The 22,497-nt window shown below is 41.0% G+C and overlaps 2 pseudogenes; one reads left to right on the forward strand and one right to left on the reverse strand.

Moving 5' to 3' along the window:
* The first annotated feature begins 965 nt into the window (after positions 1-965).
* LOC110205613 (phosphorylase b kinase gamma catalytic chain, liver/testis isoform pseudogene) lies at positions 966-6,099 on the forward strand (annotated as a pseudogene).
* Positions 6,100-13,883: 7,784 nt separating this feature from the next.
* LOC110205584 (CCR4-NOT transcription complex subunit 7 pseudogene) lies at positions 13,884-15,382 on the reverse strand (annotated as a pseudogene).
* Between the last annotated feature and the right edge of the window lie 7,115 nt (positions 15,383-22,497).

Consider the following 22,497-nt stretch of genomic DNA (forward strand, 5'->3'; position numbering starts at 1 on the left):
AATGATCACACAATTCCTTTGAAGGCTACATCCCTAGGCTTCAGATAGGAAGAAGTCTAGGGAAAATCAAGTATGTGCTGCCAGCCACAAAAGGAATACTACCACTACTACTATTAATACCTGCTACTGTCAATGTACATTTCATTTCAGATATTTACAGCATCACAGAATCTCAGGGTTAGAAGGCACCTCAGAGATCATGTAATAGAACCCCAGCCCAAACAGGAACCTCCTCTACAAGATCAGCAATAAGTGGTCATCAGTATTTATTTTAAGATATTCAGTGATGGGAGCCCTACCTTCCAAGACAATCCAATCCCTTCTGGATAGTACTCAGGGTTAGCAAGGTTTTTTTTTTTCCTTTCTGTCAAGCTAAATTCAATAAATCAGTCAATCAATCACCGATCATAGTCAATGACGTAGCCACTATGTGGCAAGCCCTGGGGATAAACCCAAAGAAGGAATCCTTCTGTAGTACCCCTGAAAATGGTCCAGTCAACTTAGAGACCTATGGTAATAGAAAGCTCAGTATAACACCTACCCACAGCTCACTGTGTTTCAGCTCTCTCTTATTGTTAGTTAGAGATAGGAGATGGGGATAGGACTTGGGATTTCACTGATATAGGTAACTCCCAGATGAGGGAACTCCCACTACCAATGTAGGTCACCACCTTTTTGCAACTTATATTCTCAGACAGTTGCCTGGAGCCCTGAGAGGTCATGTGACTTGCCTAGGCTCACACAGCTAGTACTTGTTAAAGGCAAGATTTGGACCAAGTCATTCTGGTTCTGGTGTTCTGCAATGCCATGCTGGTTGTTGCAGAGGTCTTCCTTATATTGAGCCCAAACTCCCCCTCTCTGCAATTTCCCTCATTACTCCTTGTTCTCTGCTATAGCATTAAGGAGGACACATATAAGCCCCCTTCTCTGACAACCCTTCAAATATTAGGAGTAGGATATCAGAGATGCGGGTAAATGTTGAATGAATATGAATAAAAGCCAACTATGTAATAAAAGAGGGTAACATTCGTATGGAGGCAGCCATGCAAGAGTGGGTGGAGAGTTGGCCTTAGAATCAGGAAGACCTAAGTTCAAGACTCATCTCTGACACATATTGATCTCATGAATGGGAAAGCTGATTAAGCTTTCAGAGATCCTGGCAACTCTCTAAGACAATCAGTTACAGAGAATAATAATGATGATACTTAGCATTTACATAGTGCTTTCAGGTTGGCAAAGTGCTTTACAGATATAATCTCATCTTCAGTAGTAAAGTGAGTTGTTCTTGGGAATAAACCCAGGAAGAAGAAGGAGGAGGAAGAGGAGGGAGGAGGAGGAGGAGGAGGAGGAGGAGGAGGAGGAGGAGAAAGAAGAAGAAGAAGAAGAAGAAGAAGAAGAAGAAGAAGAAGAAAGAGGGGAGGAGGAGAAGTAGTAGTAGTAGTAGTAGTAGTAGTAGTAGTAGTAGTGGCAGTGGCAGTAGCAGTAGCAGCAGCAGCAGTAGCAGTAGTAGTAGTAGCAGTAGCAGTAGTAGTAGTAGTAGTAGTAGTAGTAGTAGTAGCAGTAGTAGTAGTTTGTCTAGCATACTACCAAAAGGGCTTTCCTATCCCTTAAAGAAGGGATGTGGTGCAATGAATGTAGACTCAGAGGGTCCAGGTTTAAAACCCAGCATTGTTACATACAACATGCACAGCTTTGTGTAAGTCATTTCATCTTTTTGCCTCTGTTTCCTCACTTGTAAAATGAGGTGATTGGACTAGATCACCTCTGAGGTGATCTCCAGGTCCAGATCTATACATGAGTTCATTTGGCCTTCACAATAGCCCTGTGAGGGTGAAAGAGCAGGAATTGTTACTCCCATTTCACAAGTGAGGAAACTGAGACTCAGGAAGCTTAAGGACTAATCCAAGTTCATAAGGCTGGAGTGTGTCTGGAACCCAGGTCTTCTGACTGCAAAGCCAGTACTCCTTCCCATGTCATAGTTTCCAAGCATGGTGTCATATTCTCAGTCCTAGAGAGAGTACAAGGCGATATTAAAAGTCAAGAAGTCCTTTCTTCTGTTCTTGAAATACATCTACCCCTTGGGCATGTGTGACCACAAGGAGAGTGGGCGATCAGATCCTCGTGATGATGATAACCAAAATCCATTTGACTTTTGTTGGGTTTTTTTCTGATTATTCCGCCTTCTCTCTAAAATCATCATGTGCAATATTTTCCCAAGTGCATTGAAAATCATTGGCAAAAGAACCCCAGTATGGATTATAGTCATCATAATCTTGTCTCACAATCAAATTCCTGCCAGGACTATTCATCCAGACATATTGCCCAGTAATGGAGTGTCAATTTTTCCAGAAGAAAAGGACTAGAACACCGAGTTTATGGGGAGGCATTAGCTGACAGATACCATGTTTACTGATATATTTATTGTTCCCTTCTCCCCCACCTAACCACAGCAACTCTGAGGCAGAAATACAATATCTTTGCTTCTCAACAAGAGAAATGAGTGAAGCAGTGGAGTATAATGGCTAGAAAGGCAGCCTTATACTTAGGAAGAACTGGGTTTGAGCCTCTAGACATACTGATGAGTGATGCCCCTGGCCAAGGAACTGAAAGTCTCAGTGTTCTGGGCAACAACTCTCCAAGACTCAGTTGTAGGGATGAAATTCCACTTCACAAGTTCCTAAAGAGAATGCTTTAACCTATATTTAACTACAACCTCCCCCTCTGGAAGGTGTAACATTTTCCTGGGGTTCAGGGATTTGTTTTCTATATGTTGATAATCATATTTAAATATAATTGGTTTCCTTTGTAATCCATCCTATGAATTTGATTTCAAGCATATAAGAATATGACCATGAGGAGGGGACCATGGATTTCACCACACTAATTGTCAAAGGGGCCCAGGACACACAAAAAGGGAAAGAATTCCTGCTCTAAGCTGTTATCAGTCTTGAACACCTTGGTGTGAATTTGAGCATGTTTTCATAGTGGGCAAGACGCCCAAGAGAAGGGTGCTATCAAGGAGAAGAGAGACAATGACACACAACATGGAAGGTAACCATATCAGGCCACATGTTTCTCCATCACTATTTCCTGAGGTCTGGCCCTAATGCAGCTAGTCACAAATGTCAATAGGCCTGAGTTTTACATTGCCTTTGTGATGGTGGGAATGAACCTGCGTTAAACTATATGAATATCCAGATCTAGTCCCTTCTAGAAACAAAGGCGTGGGTGAAAGGGCTGGCCAGGAACATGGATGTAGGCTATGCAGTACAAAAAAACTAACCAATACATATGGGGGAATGAAACCCATGAGCTTAGCAGCTATGGGCACGTAGATACATTGGACCTCATTTGACACTTGCTAGCCATAGGATGTCACCTTTCTCAGCCTCAGTCTTCTTATCTGTAAAATGAGTATAATAGCATCTACTTCACAAGGTTATTGAAATAATAAGTTAAATAACAAGTATAAAGCACTTTGCAATTAGATGTGAGCTATTATTGTTGTTGTTATCAGTGTTCTGGAAAACTTGACTAACCATCAATATGTCAAAGCCAAAATGGAATTATTATGACCCCTGTTACATAAAGGGAACTGAAATATGGAATGTGGCTACAAATAAAATAAAATGACTGGCTAGCATTTGTATGCTGCTTTAAGGTTTGCAAAGCACTTTTAGATAGTCAGTCAATAAACATTTGTTAACCTACTATGTGTCAGCACTGTGCTAAGCAATGGAAATATGAAAAGAGGCAAAAGACAGTCCCTACCCTTAAAGAACTTAATATATGGGATACTTTATGTGAATTGTCTCAAATGATCCTCATAATAACCCTGTAAGGTAGATGCTATCATTATCTGCATTTTACAAATGAGGAGGCTGAGGCTGAAAGGAGTTAAGTGACTTGTCCAGGGTCACACAGCTAATAAGAGTCTGAAGCAGGATTTGAGCTCTGGTCCGCCAAACCTCAAGTCTAATCTCTATTTCCTGCACCACTGAATATTAGCTATCTCTAATATTCAGTACATCTGGTAGCCTTGTTTCAGATGTTATCCATACACTTGATGAAGGATCCATAGGGGCCTCTCTAGGGAAACTGGGAAGGATTCCAGTTACAGATGACCTAGGTGAGGGAATGGGGGTTTCCCATCATTCTTTTCTTGCTGTGTCCAAATGACATGGCTAGAGCTTTAATAACAAGGAAACCTTCCCTATTTTTAAATGGCCAGACCCCAGTTGGAAAGTTTTCCTGCTACTCCCTAACCCGAGGGTTAGGGGGACAGGATTTTTTATGTTTTCACACGCCCCACAATAATTTTTGGAACATTCTTTAGTGCCAAATCCTCTGGGTACCAACAACCCCTAAAAACTTGGGATCTTATGAGCCCAATCCCGGAGCTGTCCAAATTCCCCCTTACCTCTCCCAGTGACCTAGCGTCATAGGAATCTGTCTAGCTCTTTAAGTAGAGTGAATGGGTTGCTCCAGGATGTAGTGAGTTCCCCCTCACTGAAGCTCTTCAAGCTGGCCACTTTTCAGGGATGTGGAAAAAAGGATTCCTGATCCAGTATGGGTTGTACTAGATATCCTCCTGGGCCCCTTCCAACTCTGGAGTTCTGGAATTACAGAAAGTACCTTAACTCCAGAGACTTCCAACATAGCTTAATATGGTTCAACTCTCAACTCTAATTATATTGATAATTGACCAATAATAATAACTCTTTATTTACTTAAGTTTTTTGTTTATTTATCTGTTTGTTTGCCCATATGTTTATTTTCTCATCCATTTATTTGTTATTTGTTATTTTCATCCACTTATTTGTTTATCTATCTGTCTGTCTATTTACTTATTTTGTAGTTCTCCCAGGCTTTAATAGAAATAAAATTTATGAGGGAGTGTCTTGGTAGGGGGAAGAGAGGAGGACAATACCCCAGTTTGGTGAAAGGGATTGGCCTAAAAAGGTGGGGGTGTCTGTGGCTGTTGTGAGAGACTGCTTTAGAACAGCTCCACCACTAGTCAAGAGCACCAGTCTTTCAAGATGGTGCTGGATGTGAGGCTGGAGGTAAGCTACATAACTGAGCTGGAGTCAAGGAATTCTACCAGAAGTCTAGTCCCAAAGATATCACCAACAAGGGCATAAGATCTGTGGTCAGGTGCCATGCTATTGGCCAGGAGTTAGAAGTGAAGATTGGCATGATCATTACTAAAAGACTGAGCCTTGAGTAGCTAGAGGAGGTGAGGGAAGCAACCAGCAGAGACCTACATCCTGCACCAGGTCACTGGCCATGCCCACATCATCACCCTCATCCATTCCTCCAGAGGAAAGCTGTTTCATTGATGCACAGGGAAGGTGACCACAGAAGGTCTGTCCTTCAATCTCTGTTGGAGGCCATGAGTTTTCTTCATGACAACAATTTCTTGCACCATGACCTGAAGCTCGGGGATATTCTTCTTAACTTTCTGGCTTTGATTTTTCCTGACACTTGGAACCTGGAGAGAAACTTTAAGAATTGTGTGACCCCATAATACTTGGCCACAGAGATTCTGAAGTGTTCCATGGATGAAACCCACTTTGGTTAAGGCAAAGAGGTTGACTTCTGGACCTGTGTGGTGATCCTATTGACACTCCCAGCTGGCTCTCCCCACTTCTTGTGCTCTCTAATGATGATGCTACAGCAAAGGGGACCAGATTCTGGTGTCATCTAGGAGCATGGAAGGCCAATATTAGTTTGGGTCACTTGAATGGGATGACTGCTCAGAAACTCTCAAAGACCTGATCTCAGGGCTACTATATAGATGGATACTGAAGAAAAATTAACTGAAGAGCAGACCTTACAACATTCTTTCTTCCAAAATAGTGGAGGTAGGTGGGCTGGGAGCCTTTCTCCCCTCCAGCAATTCAGAGTAACAGTACAGATACTGGTGGCTGAAGGCCAAGTAGCTCTGGCCACTCATCAAGAATGGCCTCTGACCAAGAGAGCCTATTAGAAGACCCAAATGGACTTCTCCCAGTGAGGCAACTCACTGGCAGCTGTGCCTTCTGCTTCTATGGACACTGTGTAAAGAAGGAGGAGAAACATAACAGAGCTGCCCTCTAATAATGCTGGCCTCCTAGCCAATTCCTAGGCTGTCATCCAGAAAAGGAGGAAGATCTGACCAACACTGATGATGAATCTACATTGTTGCATAATTAGTCCCCTAGCAGTCTGGTTCCCAGCCCAAGAGTCAGGAAGTCCGGGGTTTCAGTTAATGCAATCACCCTGGGTTCTGGACATAAGCATTCTTTTCATTGAAACCAATTAACACATTAAGCATATTTGACAGTTCCACACCCAGATCCCTCAACTCTTCCAGTCAAGGAAGGAAGTTCATTTTATCTCTGGAGCCAAGTTCAGTCATTATAATCACACCTTATTATAATTACACACATGCTTCTTAATTTTGTTCTTTCCATTGATAATTTTGGAATCCTTAATACGTTGTTTTCCTGTTTCTGTTTTCCTCACTCAGCATCAAGTCATATAAGTCTTCCCATACTTCTCTGACTCTTAATAGTCATCATTTCTCATGGCATAAGTCACAGGCCATATTTTGAATGGAGTAAGGTGTACAAATATGATCACTCCCACATTATAGATAAGAAAACTGTGGCTTAGATAGATGAAGTAGCTTCTGGTGAGCATGGAAATGTGGAATTTAGCACAGCTCTTCTGACTCTAGGTCTAAAGTTCTTTTCACCATGCCCTGCTGCCTCATTGAGACTCAGAAATCTTATCTTAGGAAAGTGACCGACATGACCTCTGAGATCCTATGACTAGAACTGTGTAATTGCATTTTCTGGTTCTATTTCTGAAAACAACAACAACAACAGCTACTACTACTACTACTACTACTATTACTACCACTACCACCACCACCACATATCAGTGAGTCAGTCTGTCTTCTCTGGGCACAGGCTGATCACATAGCTTGGGATGTTCCAAATTGAATGGTCATAGACAGCCACTAGTCATAGCAATCAGGAACTTTGTAATCTCTCTGGCCACGGTTACCAGGCTTCACTGAATGGCCTAATAAAGGGGACAGCATGTGCCATGAGTCTGCATTACCTCAATTGGTCATCATGCTCCTATATCTGAGTGAATAAGGGACCTCATGCTGAGATTAACTTAAAAGGCATTTAACTTGGCTCACACATTCAGCAGCCAGTCCTATTACTTGCAAAAATCTATTACAGGCATTAACATTTTGATTTCAGTGGCACAATAAGGTAGCAGGCAGTTGGGCCTTTTATTTTGTGCATCCCACCCTACCCCCCAACTGCTGAGTTACTGTCTGCTTTTGAAGAATAAATTGCTATAAATTGAGTTCTAGGCAGTATGAAGCCAGGTAATATATTTCTGGCAGCTGACAGCTTTGGAGAAGCATGCATGGCAGATGTATGAGCTTATTCCAAATGGTGATGGGCTCCTACTGATCCTGGGAAGAAGCATCCAAGGGGGTAAAGGGTGGCAGCCCCAGAGGAAGAGAAATTTGGTGCCTGTTTGTTTGTGACCCAGAAACTGGATTAGGCTTTAAAAGCTTCCAGGGAATGACGTGTTCAGATCAACTAAATATTCTGTTTATTTAAGAGTACATAGGATTATAGAGCTACAGCTGGAAGGGATCTTAAAGCCCCTCTAGCCCACCCCCTCCCTTTAACAGATGGATAAACTGAGGCTCAGAGAAGGTTACATTGCTTGCCCATGGTCACACATTTAATAAGCAACAGAGATGGCATTTGAGCCCTGGTCTTATGCTTGCAGAGTCAGGTCTCTTCCCATCAGACCATGCTGCCTCCACAAATGCCTCAGCTTAGCATTGACAGCACTTCACAATCTCTTTCTATCTTACCTTCCAAGCTTATCAAACATTGTTCTCTCCACATACCCTGTGCTCCAAACACACTGGCCTATTTGCTGTTCCCTAAACTCCATGGTCCATTTCCAACCTTTGCACAGGCACCTCCTCTTCTTTCCTCTGTGTGTGTGTGTGTGTGTGTGTGTCTCTCTCTCTCTCTCTCTCTCTCTCTCTCTCTCTCTGTCTCTGTCTCTCTGTCTCTCTCTCCCTCTCTCTGTCTCTGAATCTCTCTCCCTCTCTCCTCTCTGTCTCTCTCTCTGTCTCTCTCTCTCTCCCCCCCTCCCTCCCTCTCTTTATCTCATTTTGATGTTACATTTTAAGCTCTCTGCCTCCCTCCTTCCCAAGAGAAGTCAAACATTTGACACAGATATATATATATGTAAATGCATGCAATACATACTTCCACATATCAGTTCTTTCTCTGGAGTTAGATAGCAACTTCCTTCATGAGTCCTTTATAGTTGATTGGAATATTCATCTTGCTCAGAATAGCTTAGCCCTTCACATTTAACTCTTCAAACAGTATCACTTTTGCCATATACAACACTATCTTGGTTCTGTTCATTTCACTCTTTGTTATTTCATGCAAGCATTTCCATGTTTTCCTAAAATCAACCCGCTCATCATTTCTTACAGCACTGTAGTATTGCATCACAGTCATACACCACAACTTATCCACCCACTCTCCAATTAACAGGCATCTCCTCAATTTCCACTTCTTTGCTACCACAAAGAGAGCTGCTATAAATATTTTAGAACATATAGGTCCTTTCCTCTTTTTCTCTAATCATCTTCAGAAACAGACCTAATAGTGATATTGCTGGGTCAAAGAGTATACACAGTTTTATAACTCTGGGCATAATTCCAGATTGCTCTCCAAAATAGTTGGATTAGTTCACAGTTTCACCAACACTGTGTTAGTATCCCAATTTTTCCACATCCCTTCCAACATTTGTCATTTTCTCCTTCTATCATTTTAGCCAATCTGATAGGTATAAAATGGTATCTCAAAATTGTTTTAATTTCACTTCCCTAATCAGTAATGATTAAGAGCATTTTTTTCATATAATTAATTTCTTCTTTCAAAAACTTCCTGTTCATATTCTTTGACCATTTATCAATTGGGTGACAACTCATATTCTTAGAAATTTGACACAGTTCTCTACATATTAGACATGAGGCTTTTAGCTAAGAAACTGTTTATAAAAAAAAATTTCCCAATTTTCTAATCTTGTCTACATTGGTTTTATTTGTACAAAACATTTTAATGGAATAGAATCAAAATTATCCATTTTACATCTCACAATGCTCTCTATCTTTTGTTTTTTCATTAATTTTTCTATCCATAAATTTGATAGGTAATAGTTCCATGTTCTTCTAATTTACTTCTGTATCTCCCTTCATGTCTAGGTCAGACATCCATTTGGACCTTATCTTGGTAAATGATGTAAGATATTAGTCTATACCTAGTTTCTGCCAAGCTGCTTTCTAGCTTTCCCAAAAGTTTTTACCAAAAAAGTGAATTCTTATCACAAAAAGTTAAATCTTTATATTTATCAAACACAAGGTTACATAGTCATTTATAACTGTGTATTGTACATCTATTCTATTTCACTGATCCACTTTTCTATTTCTTAGTCAGTACCAAATAGTTTTGATAATTACCACTTTATAATACAGTTTAAACTCTGGTACTGCTAGACCTCCATTTTTTTTTCATTAATTCCTTTGATATTCTTATCCTTTTGTTCTTTCAAATGAATTGTGTTATTATTTTTTCTAAATATTTTTTGGTGATTTGATTGGAGTGGCACTGAAGAAGTAGATTAGTTTAGGTAGAATTGTCATTTTTATTATATCGGCATGGCCCACTCATGAACAGCTAGTATTTTTTCCAATAATTTAAGTCTGACTTTACTTGAATAAAGAGTACTTTATAATCATGTTCATACAGTTCCTGGGTTTGTCTCAGTGGGTATATTCCCAAATATTTTACATAGTCTATGGTTATTTTAAATGAAATATCTCTTACTATCTGTTCTTGCAGGGCTTTGTTGGTGATATATAGAAATGCTGATAATTTATGTGGTTTTATTTTATATCCCACTATTTTGTTAAAATTATTAATTATTTCCATTAACTTTTTAGTTGAATCTCTAGGATTTTCCAACTATACCATTGTACTGTCTGCAAAAAGAGACAGTTTCATTACCTCTCTGGCTATTCTGACTCCTTCAATTTCTTTTTCTTTTATTGCTAGCATTTCTAGTACAATACTGAATAATATAGGCGATAACGGGCATCCTTGTTTTACCCCTGATGTTACTGGGAAAGCTTCTAGCTTATCCCCATTACAGATAATGTTTGCTGATGATTTTAGGTAGATGCTTATTATCATTTTAAGGAAAAATCCGTTTATATCTATGCTCTCCAGGGTTTTTTAATAAGAATGAGTTTTGTACTTTGTCAAAAGCTTTTTCTGCATCTATTAATGTAATCGTATGATTTTGTTACTTTTGTCATTGATATAATCAATTATTTTAATAGTTTTCCTCATATTGAACCAGCCCTGCATGCCTGATATAAATCCCAATTGGTTACAATGTATAATATATTGTAGTCTCCTAGCTAGTATTTTATTTAGGATTTTTGCATCAATATTCATTAATGAAATTAGCCTATAATTTTTTTTCTTTGTTTTTGCTCTTCCTAGTTTAGGTATCAGCACTATATTTGTTTTATAAGAGAAGTTTGGTAAAACTTCTTCTTTGCCTATTATTCCAAATAACTTATTTAATATTGGACTTAGTTTATCTTTAAATGTTTAGTAAAATTCACTTGTAAATCCATCTGGCCCTGATACTTTTTTCTTAAGAAGTTCATTTATGACCTGTTTGATTTCTTTTCCTAAAATAGGTTTATTTAGGTATTCTATTTCCTCTTCTGTTAATCTGTGCAGTTTATTTCTTGTAAGTATTCTTCTATTTCATTTAAATTATTAAACATATTGGTATATAATTGGGCAAAATAACTTCTAATAATTGTTTTAATTTCATCTTCATTAGTGTTGTACTCGCCCTTTTAATTTTTGATACTAGTGATTTGGTTTTCTTCTCTCTTTTAAAAATCATATTAACTGGGGGCAGCAAGGTGGTGCAGTGGCTAGAGTGCTAGCCCTGGAGTCAGGAGGACCTAAGTTCAAATCTGGCCTCAGACCAGACACTTGACATTTATTAGCTGTGTGATGCTGGGCAAGTCATTTAATCCCATTGCCTAGCCAAAAATAAATAAATATATAGCACAATCAGGTATCAGCTATCCTTAAGAAAAACAACAAAGCCTTCTTGAGGGGCAGCTAGGTGGTGCAGTGGATAGATTGTGGTTTTGCTCTCTATTTCCACATGTAATTTATTTACCTAAAAAACAATTACCAAATGTTACAGCATTTGGTGCATATATATTTAGTATTGATATTACTTCATTATATTTTAACATAATGCAATTTCCTTATTTATCTCTTTTAATTAAATCTAATTTAGCTTTAACTTTGTCTGAGATCACAATTGCTACCTGTGCTTTTTTTCGTCAGCTGAAGCATAATAAATCCTACTCCAGCTCTTTATTTTTACTCTATGTATGTCTCTCATTTTTAAATGTGCTTCTTGTAAAGAACATATTGTCAGGTTCTGGTTTTTGATCTGTTCTGCTGTCCATTTCTGTTTCATGATTGAATTCATCCCATTCATACTCAAAATTAGAATTACTAGCTGTGTATCTCCCCCATCCTATTTTTATTCACTGTTTATCCTTCTCTCTTTCTCTCTTTTTACACCATCCCTTCTCAGAAGTCTAATTTACTTCTGACCCCTGCCTCCCTCATCCGCACACTTTTCTAAGAGTCCCTCTCTTATCCTATTCCCTTACCCTCTTATTTCTCTCTAAGTTAAGAAGACTGGATCTATAAGGTATTCCCTCTTAAACCCAGTTCAGATGAGAATAAGGTTCCCTTACTACCCAATCTGTACTCCTTAGTCCCCTCCTCTGTAACCATTTTTTACATTCATGCCTCTTTTGTATAAGATAATTAGCTCTAAATGGGCAGCGAGGTGGCACGCTGGATAGAGCACCGGCCCTGGAGTCAGGAGGACCTGAGTTTAAATCCATCCTCAGATCAAACACTTAATACTTACTAGCTGTGTGACCCTGGGCAAGTCACTTAACCCCCAAATGCCTAAAAATTAAAAAAAAAAAAGATAATTAGCTCTATTTTATCTCTCCCTACCCAGTTTTATCTTTTAGGATCATCCCACCATAATCAACTCAACCCCAAGCCTTCTATCTATGTATACACTCTTTTCAACTACCCTGGTAATAACATTCTTAAGTGTTACAAATAACATTTTCCCATATGAGAAGCAAACAGTTTAAACTTATTACATCTCTTAACAATGTCTTTCATGCTTACCTTTTTATGCTTCTCCTGATCCTTGTAGGTCAAATTTTCTGTTCAGTTCTGGTCTTGTGTTATCCTGACTGTAGCTCCACAATATTTAAATTGTTTTTTTCTATTTGCTTATATTTTCTCCTTGACCCAGAAGCTCTGAAACTTAGGTATAATGTTCCTGTAAGTTTTCATTTTAGGAGCTCTTTTAGGCACTAATCAATGGATTTTTTCAATTTCTATTTTACCCTCTAGTTGAAGAACCTCAGGGAAATTTTCCTTAATAATTTCCTGAATTATAGTATCTGGACTTTTTTTAATCATAACTTTCAGGTAGTCCAACAATATTTATATCATCTCTCATCAATGTTTACCAAGTCAGTTGTTTTTCTAAAGAGATATTTCACATTCTCTTCTATTTTGTTATTTTGTTTGATTATTTCTTCGTATCTTATGAATCATTAGCTTCTCATTTCCCCATTCTAATTTTTTTTTGGATGTAAGAAAACATTTTTGAAGCCTTTATTTACAAAAGCTTTAAAAACAAATAACACCTTCTGTTTTGCAAGTAACTTTTCTGAAGAAGGACCACCCAGTGACAGCGTTGTAACTCAACGAGAAAAGAATGTTAAAGTACAAGGGAACACGTCGATCTGGCAAACAGCTAATACGACTGAGTTAAGTGCAGGTCACATACACACACCGTGACTTGCCGTCCATCGTCATCTCTGAGCAGTGTTACCCAAGTCTTCCTTCACATGCTCTGCGGCCTGCTCACATGCTCCTGTCTACATGGCTAAGAAAGTATTTCACAGTTATTCCGTCAATATATAGAAAATATATTGAAAGATATACACACAAAATAAACAAGCAATACACTCCTCAGGTGACTTTATTATTCACTCTCACTTGTCTTGTCGTTCTGTTGCCTTACAACAAATCTCTTCATTGTTTTTGTCTGTAGCAACTACAAAGGCATAATCTCGTCTCCTCTAATGTAATTTGGCATAAGACATGCTCTCTTTGGACTTATTGACTTGTGGAGTCGCCAAAACAAGGGCTCGGTAAATACAACTATCACGTGGGAGGGTGAGGGGGGTAAAAGCGAGCGAGGAAGCCGACGGAGGCAAAGGCGTGGCCGCGCCACGGAGGTGCTGACAGCTCGGGCACGCAGGTGGGAAGCTGCCGTCAAGCATTCTTCAGTCCCAAAGCCCATTCAGAGACCAATCCCAAACCCAGCGGGCCTGGCAAGCGGGGCTCCGAAGCCCCAGGGACAGCGAGCAGGGGTTCAACTCTTCAGGAGCCCCTCCTTCCCTTTCGGGAGAGCTTTGCCAAGTCAACAATGTGCAGCACAGTAAATAGGCTCTGTTCCATGGGTCCAAAATGAGAGCGTGCTGTGTAAAACTGGCAAATGATCAACTTTCAGGCCGACAGCAAGGAAAACCCAAACTTCTACTAAAACGGTGGATCTGAGTCACTCTCCAAAGGGCAAAATTGATGGTCCACAATCTCAAATAGCTGAAACTCGTGCATACTGGAAGGGACAGACATGACACAGGGCAATAAATTACAGTCAGTGCTTGTTAATCTGGGAATGGGGGGAAGAGGTGTGGGGTACAAACTAAGACCAACTAGATATGTTTACCAAAAGACTGAATATGATAGGGAGGCTCCCCTTGGCCACACATGCTTGCTAACAGATGGATTAATTACACAGCCAAATTTAACCTGAAGACTCTTCTACTTATCAGGATCTGTGGAAGGAATGGTCATAATTAGTACTGAAAGACAAAAGAGAAAACGGTTTGAGAAGGCAGGGTAAAAAAAGAAAAAGCCTTATTGTCTACTGTCCAAGGGATTTAACTGGAGATAAGACCCATATACAAGCACATGTGTAGCTCCAAACACCAAGGCCTGTTGTCCATCCATTTCATGTCACGACTGCTTGCTGGCCTCCTCTTCATACGCATTTCCCGTACCATTCTGCACATAGGAGGAGCCCGAACCAAGGCCGTACAAGTGCCCACAATACTTGGCATCGTCGATGTGCTCTTCAAAGAACATTTCTTTCGTTTTGAAACAGACCATTCCCGTCAGTAACGGATCGGATCCTGCCTGGTGCTGTGGTCCTATCCTCTCCAACTCCAGCTGCTCAGCCACTTCCTGCAGGCCACCCCTGAGGTTCTTGCAGCTCTTCATGAGATACTTGACATCGTAGATGGCCGGGAAGAACAATCGGAGGAATCTCTTCTTCAGGCAAGTTGGAGTTGGTCAGGATTTTGATTAAATAGCCAAAGTCATAACCACTGTGAAATGAAAGCCACTTGACCCCCTCACACAGCACGACGCCCGATGTCATGAGAGGCTCTGCAAAATACTGTGTCTCAATCCCTTCTTCTTCATGCTTTTTAAACTGGATTCCCTAGGTCGTTAGGAGCTCTATGGAGTCCCGGGCATACGTGTCCTCCGTTAAATTAAACTTGAAGTTGAACTGCCATGTTGAAGTTCCTGGAGGGTACTCTTCTTGCTCATTCATAAACGTGAATCCGAGCTGAATTATCTTTAAGGAAGCCGACATTACACCTCAACAGCTGGTACTGAGAGTCGGCATTACTTCTGAATTCTCCAATGGGTCTTGCAACCACACCTGGAAACTCGGTGTCCATGGCAACATAATTATACTGCCGTATAACTTGACGAATTTTCTTCATGTCGTCATCCAGGTTGCAAGCCCAAACTTCACAGATTCTTTGGCTATGATCTACGGTCGCTGCTGGCACAGTGGGAACGCAAAGGGTTTAGATGCCAACAAGCATCACAACATTATACTTGATGGAAGAGTCGTTTTATAAAATAAGTTTTCTTATCCTTTATTTTTGTACCTCCGCTGGTGCCGTTGCGGTCGTCGTACTCCTCCACCTCGTCCTCGCCATAGAGTCAAGCCTCAGCGGCGACCCCATAGACGCCTCTCGCCGGCCTGGGAGAAGGGGACGCGGGAGCCGCGAGGCGCCACCTCTCCGCACAAGTCCGGCGAGGCGCTGCACGATCTCCCCATTCTAATTTTTAAGGAATTATTTTCTTCCGTACGTTTTTGGATCTCTTTTTCCAGTTGTTTGGCTTTCTCTTCATAATTTTCTTGATTTTTTTCCTGCATTATTCTTACTTTTTTCCTAATTTTTCTTCAACCTCTCTTGTTTGATTTTTAAGTCCTTTTTAAGCTCTTCCAAGAACTTGGGGGGAGGGGGGGCTTGTGACCATTTTGCATTTTTCTTTGAAGCCTTATAAGAAAGTGTTTTGTCTTCTAAATACGAACCCTTCTCTTCTCTGTCTCCACGGTAGGTACCTATGGTGGGGTTCTTTCTCTGTCTCATTTTTTTCTAATGGTCCATTTCTTGGCTGTTAGCCTTATGTTAGGATTGGCATTGCTCCACAGGTGTGGGGGTTAAGTCTCAGGCTTCAGGTTTTTCTTGCTCTTGTTTTCTGAGCTGGGGGCCTTTGACCTCTCCGTTCCTCCAGCAGTCTGTGGTTCAAGGCCAGGTGTGGTCCCTGCTCAGCCGGCTCACTTTCTGGTGGTGCCAGGCACTCCTCTCTGCCCCTGAGCCACTACCAGGGTGCCCAGCACCACTGCCAATGCTCTAGCTTCTGGTGGTCCCTGCAGCCGCAGGAGCATCAGCCCACCCTCTGCCCCGGAACTGAAACTAGGGCCTCTGCCCTCCTGGGGGTGACCACAGCTAGCAGGGCCCCGCCCCTCCAGGACTGCCCTCATGGCTATGCTCAATCCTCCTGGGACCCAGCCTGGGCCCTGAGTACAGCACAAGCAGGGTGCCCCCCCAAAAAAAAAAATCCTTCCCGATCAGCCGCCCAACCCCCACACCTTCCAGGGGAGTGAAGGTCCCGGAAGCTGAGGCTGCCACTACCCAGCTGCCTCCAGGGCTTTTTTTGTTGATTCAGCAGAATCTGCCCAGAGGGGTTTGCACTTCAATCAGGCCAAACCGCCCCCTCCCCCCCCCCAGCTTAGAGATTTCCAAGCATTCTCTCAAGCTGTTTTAGGCTGGTCCACTGCTTTACCCGGACTTCTCATTTTTCTGTCACTCAAGTTCATCTTGAGCCATTATTTTAAGTTGTTGGGGAGTGGGGAATTGTGGAATACGAGATGTCAGATAATTTTCTGCCTTATTTCTCCCATCTTCTCACAATTCCTCTCTCTACCTCCTCTTAAGTGCCAAATCTACCAGGCTTTTCTCTTTCTTTGTTAAATTCCATTTATTTTTATTTTTCGGGTCTGCATTCTTTCCCTCCCACCTCCCCTCACCCTTGAGAAAACAAGGACAACCAAGCCCCTATTACAAACATGTGTGGTCCACTAACACAAATCAGTGCGCTTTTCTCAATCCTCATCCTCCTTGACCTCTCTGGAGCCTTTGCTCCTGTCAATCGCCCTCCTCTTCTTAATATTCTCTTCTCTAGGTTTTCATGACATTGCTGGCTCCCAGCTTTCCTCCCACCTCCCTGTTCCTTCTCAATTTCCTTTGGCAGATCTTCATCCAGGTCACGCTTGTTAACTGTGGGTGTCCACCGAGGCTCTCTCTTGTGCCATCTTTCTTTTCTCTGTATATACTATTTTACTAATCTCATAAAGTTCCATGAATTCAATTATTATCTCTATGTAGGGGATTCTCAAGTATCTTTTTATAAAACCCTGACTCTAATCCCTGACCTCCAGCCTCACATCCCCAGCTACTTATCCAACATTTTGAACTACATATCCCATAGACATCTTAAACTTAACATGTCCAAAATTCAACTCCTTGCTTTTCCCGATAACCATCTTTTTGTCTAAATATTCCTATTACTCTCAAGAGCACCATCATACTCTGACATCCAGGCTTGCAACCTAGGTGCCATCCTCAAATTCTTCCTTCTTACCTCTTACTGCTATGTCTTATTGATCATAGCTTTGCAATTTCTTTTATGTATGCTCCTTTCTGTACTCAACACTCTCACCACGCTGGTGTAAGCCCTCATAACTTCATGTTTGGACTTCTGCATGTGTCCACTGGTTGATCTCCCAGCCACACGTCTCTCCATACTTCAGTGGATCCTCTATTTACTTGTCAAAGTGGTCTTCCTAAAGCGCAGAGCTGACCGTGCCCTCCCCCCAACTTAATAAACTCCTATGGCTCCCTATCAGCTCCAGGACCAAATATAAAGTCCTCTGACTTTTACTGCCCTTCATGACCTGGCCCTTTCCTACCTTTCCAATCTTCTCGTACCTTACTACCTCCCATGTTCTCTATAATCCAGTGATGATGGGATACTTACTGTTCCTCCCTGTATTTTCACTGGCTGTCTCCCATCTGGAGCTCTCTCCCTCTTCATCTCCACCTCTTGGCTTCTCTGGCTTCCTCTAAGTCCCGGCTGAAATCCAGCCTTCTGCACGAAGCTTTTTTCTGATCCCCCTTGATGACTGTGCCTTCCCTGGGACATTATCTCCAATTTATCCTGTTCACATCTTGTTTATACATAGTTATTTACACATTGTCTTCCCCCTTAGATTGTGAGTTCCTTGAGGGCAGGGACCATTTTTAACTTTCCCTAAATCCCCAGTGCTTAATGTGCCTGGCACATAATAGGTGCATTATAAATGGTTGTTAACATGATTTGCCTCTACAAATTAAGAAACAGAGTCAGAAAGATAACATCTCGTCATCATTAGATCATAGGGTCTGGTTATTCAACCATTCATAAATCTTCCTAATTGTTCCATCATCTTGTCTAAATATTTTCTTGTCCATAAGAATAACATAAAAGAATCTGTCAAATAGTTTACTAAAATCTATGGCACATGACCTACTTATGAGTTCAGTGTGCACCCTTGAAATCATGAGGAATAGATGTGCTGATCCCCATGTCCTGAAAGAATTCACTCAGTCTCCAAGTTAAAAGAAGGGCATTTATTGGAGTAACACACCCACACAGACCTGCTCCCTGTGAGGCAGAGCCCGGTGGGTTCTACTCCATGTGGAAGGCAGAGCACAGGCAATAGGCCCTGCTCCCCTAAGAGAGCAGAGGCAAGGGTGGTTAGCCAGGTTAAAGATCTGGTTTAAATACAATTTTATGAAATGGGGGGAAAGGGGACAAGAGAATGGGAGGGGCAAGCGTGGCTCCAAAATGGGGGACATCAGAAAGTTCGGAGGTACCTTTATCATACAGATAAGCAAAGAGAATAGAAAAGGGGAGGAGAAGAGTTGTTCTGGAATTGGGGTTGTTTTGTGAAAGCACACAGATAAGTCCTCGGTTCGGTCTTCAATGCATAATTTTCTTTGATCACTTTTCTAGCTGGTGACATCCTGCATCTTATCTCCTGTCTCACATTGAGCATCCTGCTTGCTTCATCTGCCTTGAGGAGCACTCCTTTCTACCCCATCACTACCAGTTAAGTAAAGAGCCCACCTTGGCTTCCAGTGGATATAAACCTTTCTTTAAAAAGCCCCCAACCTATCCTTTTAACAATACAGTCTATAACTTTGCCAGGAACCACTCGAGGTCCTTGGCCTATAATTTGAAAAATTCACCCTCTTGTCTTTTTCTGAAGGTGGGAGAATAAGAATCATATATCTGGAAAATAAAATTAAGGGGTGAGAGAGGATTATACTGGGAGAAGGAGAAAGGGGAAGTAGAATGGGGTAAATTATCTCACATGAAACAGACAAGAAAAGGCTTTTACAGTGGAGGGGAAATGGGGGAAAGTAAGAGGGAATCAGTGAATCTTATTCTCATAGGATTTGACTTAAGGAGGAAATAACATACACAATGGGGTATGGAAATCTATCTTACCCTACAGGAAAATAAGAGGGGAAGGGAGCAAGAGAGCAGGGGGTTGATAGATGGGAGGGCAGATTGAGGGAGGGGAAAATCAAAAGCAAACACTTCTGAGGAGGGACAGGGTCAAAAGAGAGAACAGAATAAAGGTGGGGTAGAGTAGGATGAAGGGAAATAGGCTTAGTTTTTCACAACAGGACTACTATGGAAGTGTTTTGCATGACTATACATCTATAACCTGGATTGAGATGCTTGCCTTTTCAATGAGGGTGGGTGGGGAGGGAGGAAGGGAGAAAATTTGTAACCCGAAGTTTTAAAAACACATATTAAAAATAAACAAATGAATAAACAAATAAATTTTTTAAAAAAATAAGAATCATAGGAATAACAGCTAACATTTATATAGCGCTTAGTTTGTGCTAGACATTGTGGTGAGCACTTTACAAATATTATCTAATTCGGTCGTTCACAATAACCCGGGGAGTTTATTGTTATTATTATATTACAATAATTCTTATATGGTTATTGTTATGCTTGTTATCTTGTATTTATTTATATGATACATATTATATTAATATTATTGTCTTCATTTTTCAGTTGAAGAAACTGAGGCAAACAGATTAGGTGACTTGTCCAAGGTCATGCAACTAGTAAGTACCTGAGAATGATTTGAACTCAAGCTGTCCTGCCCCCAGGCTCAGCTTTCTATCAACTGTGTATTTGCTTTTCTCAGTTCTGCTGCATCTCTTCCATTTTCCACAATTTTTCAAAGATCCCTGAGAATGTCTCAACTGCCATAGCTTAAGTCCTCTCAGTACCCAGGAATGGAGTTTCAAGTTATCAGGCATGGTGACTTGAACTTACTAATGGCATCCAGATGTTCTTTTAACATCAGCTCCTTATTAGCCAATTATTCTGTATTCTTCAAATCACTTGGAGAAAAGAGAAACAGCAGTAGAGTCATTAGCACTGTCTTATCCACTCTCCAGCAGGAGTTCTATCCCTTCTTTGATTTTTCCTCTTGTCCCCAATATAGTTTTTTAAAGCTAATTTCTGTTGTCTTCAGTGTTCATCACCACCTTCGGTTGCATGTTGACACCCCGAAGCTCTTCTTATGAAAGCATATTGGTCTTTGTATTCATCGGTAGGATGAATTGTTCCTCCGTGGCAATATGTTAGAAAGCTCTTCCTTTTAATCCTCATTTGAATAATTTGAGTGTGTGTCTTCAAAATTTCATTCTTGAGAGCTACTCATCCCTTTCAGAATAACTGCATCTGTAGAATTTGAGGTCATGGTATTTTGCAGATGAGAAATTTTCTCCGAACTATAAAAATCTAGGGTTTCTGTTACAATATGCCTGGTGTTCTTCTTCGGTAAAAAAAAAAATCTAAGCTAGATCGATATCTTCTTTCCAAGGATTTTATTATTTCTATTTCAGCAACCAGTTCCTCCAAATGGATAAGGATCAAATCCATTAGGGCAGGTTCCCATCATTGCCGCTGACATCTTTTGAAACATGAAATTGTCATCGGAGCAAATCAAGAATGTTGGTTGTTCTGCTTGTGACTGAGAAAGATCTAGGAGACATCCAGATTCGTTGAAGGCCCTGACCTCAACTACATCGTACCTCCGTTCCAGGTTTATTATCTGTTTCCCAGGCTTCTCATCTATTTCCTCCTTCTTGCCTAATGATTTGTGATACCATGAAAATATTGCTTACATTTCTCCCTCCATTCTCACCTCCCTCTCTGCTTTTATTCTCTGCCTTGGCCCATTTCATGACTCACATGAGTACATCTTCTTAATAAGCAGTGGTATTCCACTGCCCTTTATATCTCTTCTGTCCCTGGCTAACCACTCTATTTCTAGACTATCTCTAAAACCATGCCACCTACATTCCAGCCTCCTCCCCCTAGAACTCAGACTTCTGACCCTGGGAAGCTGGCTCTGATAGGTTAGCTTTCACCTTACTTTACCTGGACTTGTGCTCACCACTATACTTCCCAGCCATCTCCAAGCCATGTCACTCCATCATGCCTGCCCCTTTCTAACTCTTGCTCCCATATGTGTGTTATCTTCTCCTATTGTTATATAAATTTTTTGAGGACAGGAGCTGCCTTCCTTGCTTGGACTTGTATGTCCTGTACTTAACCTAGTGCCTGGCATATAGTGAGTAGTTAAGAAATGCTGACTTCGTTCTGAAAACAGTTTGACCTTCCGTTGTCATATTTCAGTCAAGAAGCCCATGGCAACTGATTTTAGTGACACGTGTGAAGTCAAATTTACCACCTTGTGTTAATATCATTATTTAACTTTTTACTATTCATACTTTGGAATCTGTATATAGATATCTAAGATCACCGATTCCATTGCTGCTTTTCTTCTCAGTGTCTCTGGTGAATTTCCCACAAGCAAATTTCTTTGTTTTTTTCTTTGTCATACCTGCACATCTCTGTAATTGGCATGTGTATATACAGGCAATTTTATCTCTTTTTTCCCCTTTTTCACTTTAAGCAAGTTTGGCAAGACTGTAGGAAAATACATGTTTTCTCTGGCCCTTTTTATCTGTACTCCATCCTTAGCCATAGTCAAATATTACTTTCTTTTAAATCAGGCTTCAAAAATCTGTGTTCCATTTTCAGACGCCATCTTCAGAGATAGTTGATTATATCTCAATTCTTCCTTTTTCTTCTGAATCTCTTTCCTTGAATTAAGACTATGCCGTCTGCCTTCTTAAGGTCTTTAGTGTTGCAGATAGTGGGGGCAGGGAGAGGATTATTTGTTTTTGCTCAAGACTTCATAATCATTAGCAGTGCTTTCTTTGTTGTTCAGGCGTTTTTCAGTTGTGTCCAACTCTTTGTGACCCATTTAGAATTTTCTTGGCAAGGCTACTGGAGTGGTTTGCCATTTCCTTCTCCAGCTCATTTTACAGATGAGGAAACTGAGGCAAACAGAGTGAAGTTACTTGGCAAGGGTCACACAGTTAGTAAGTGTCTGAGGCCAGATTTGAACTCAAGAAGATGAGTCTCCCTGACTCCAGATCCAGCACTTTGTGCATTATGGTGCCACCGAGCCTCCCCAGCAGGGCTTTCTAGGATTCTTCAGATAGCATCGCTTGTGCCTGTATGGATCACCAAAAGCTTGTGGTTGTCATTCAAGGTGCACAGACCTTGGAAGGCTCTCCATCATGTCCCAGATATATGCCCAAGGAAGCAGCATACTTCCCTACTATTCATATCCGATTGACCTCTAGCTGTCTTGGTACCCCTCATCAGGGGTTCCTACCTCTTCTCTCTCTGACCATTATTGTATGGTCTCTTCTAGAGCTTATGC

This window comes from Phascolarctos cinereus, unplaced genomic scaffold (genome assembly GCF_003287225.1).
Source record: "Phascolarctos cinereus isolate Bilbo 61053 unplaced genomic scaffold, phaCin_HiC Scaffold_1;HRSCAF=81, whole genome shotgun sequence".
Lineage (NCBI taxonomy): Eukaryota > Metazoa > Chordata > Mammalia > Diprotodontia > Phascolarctidae > Phascolarctos > Phascolarctos cinereus.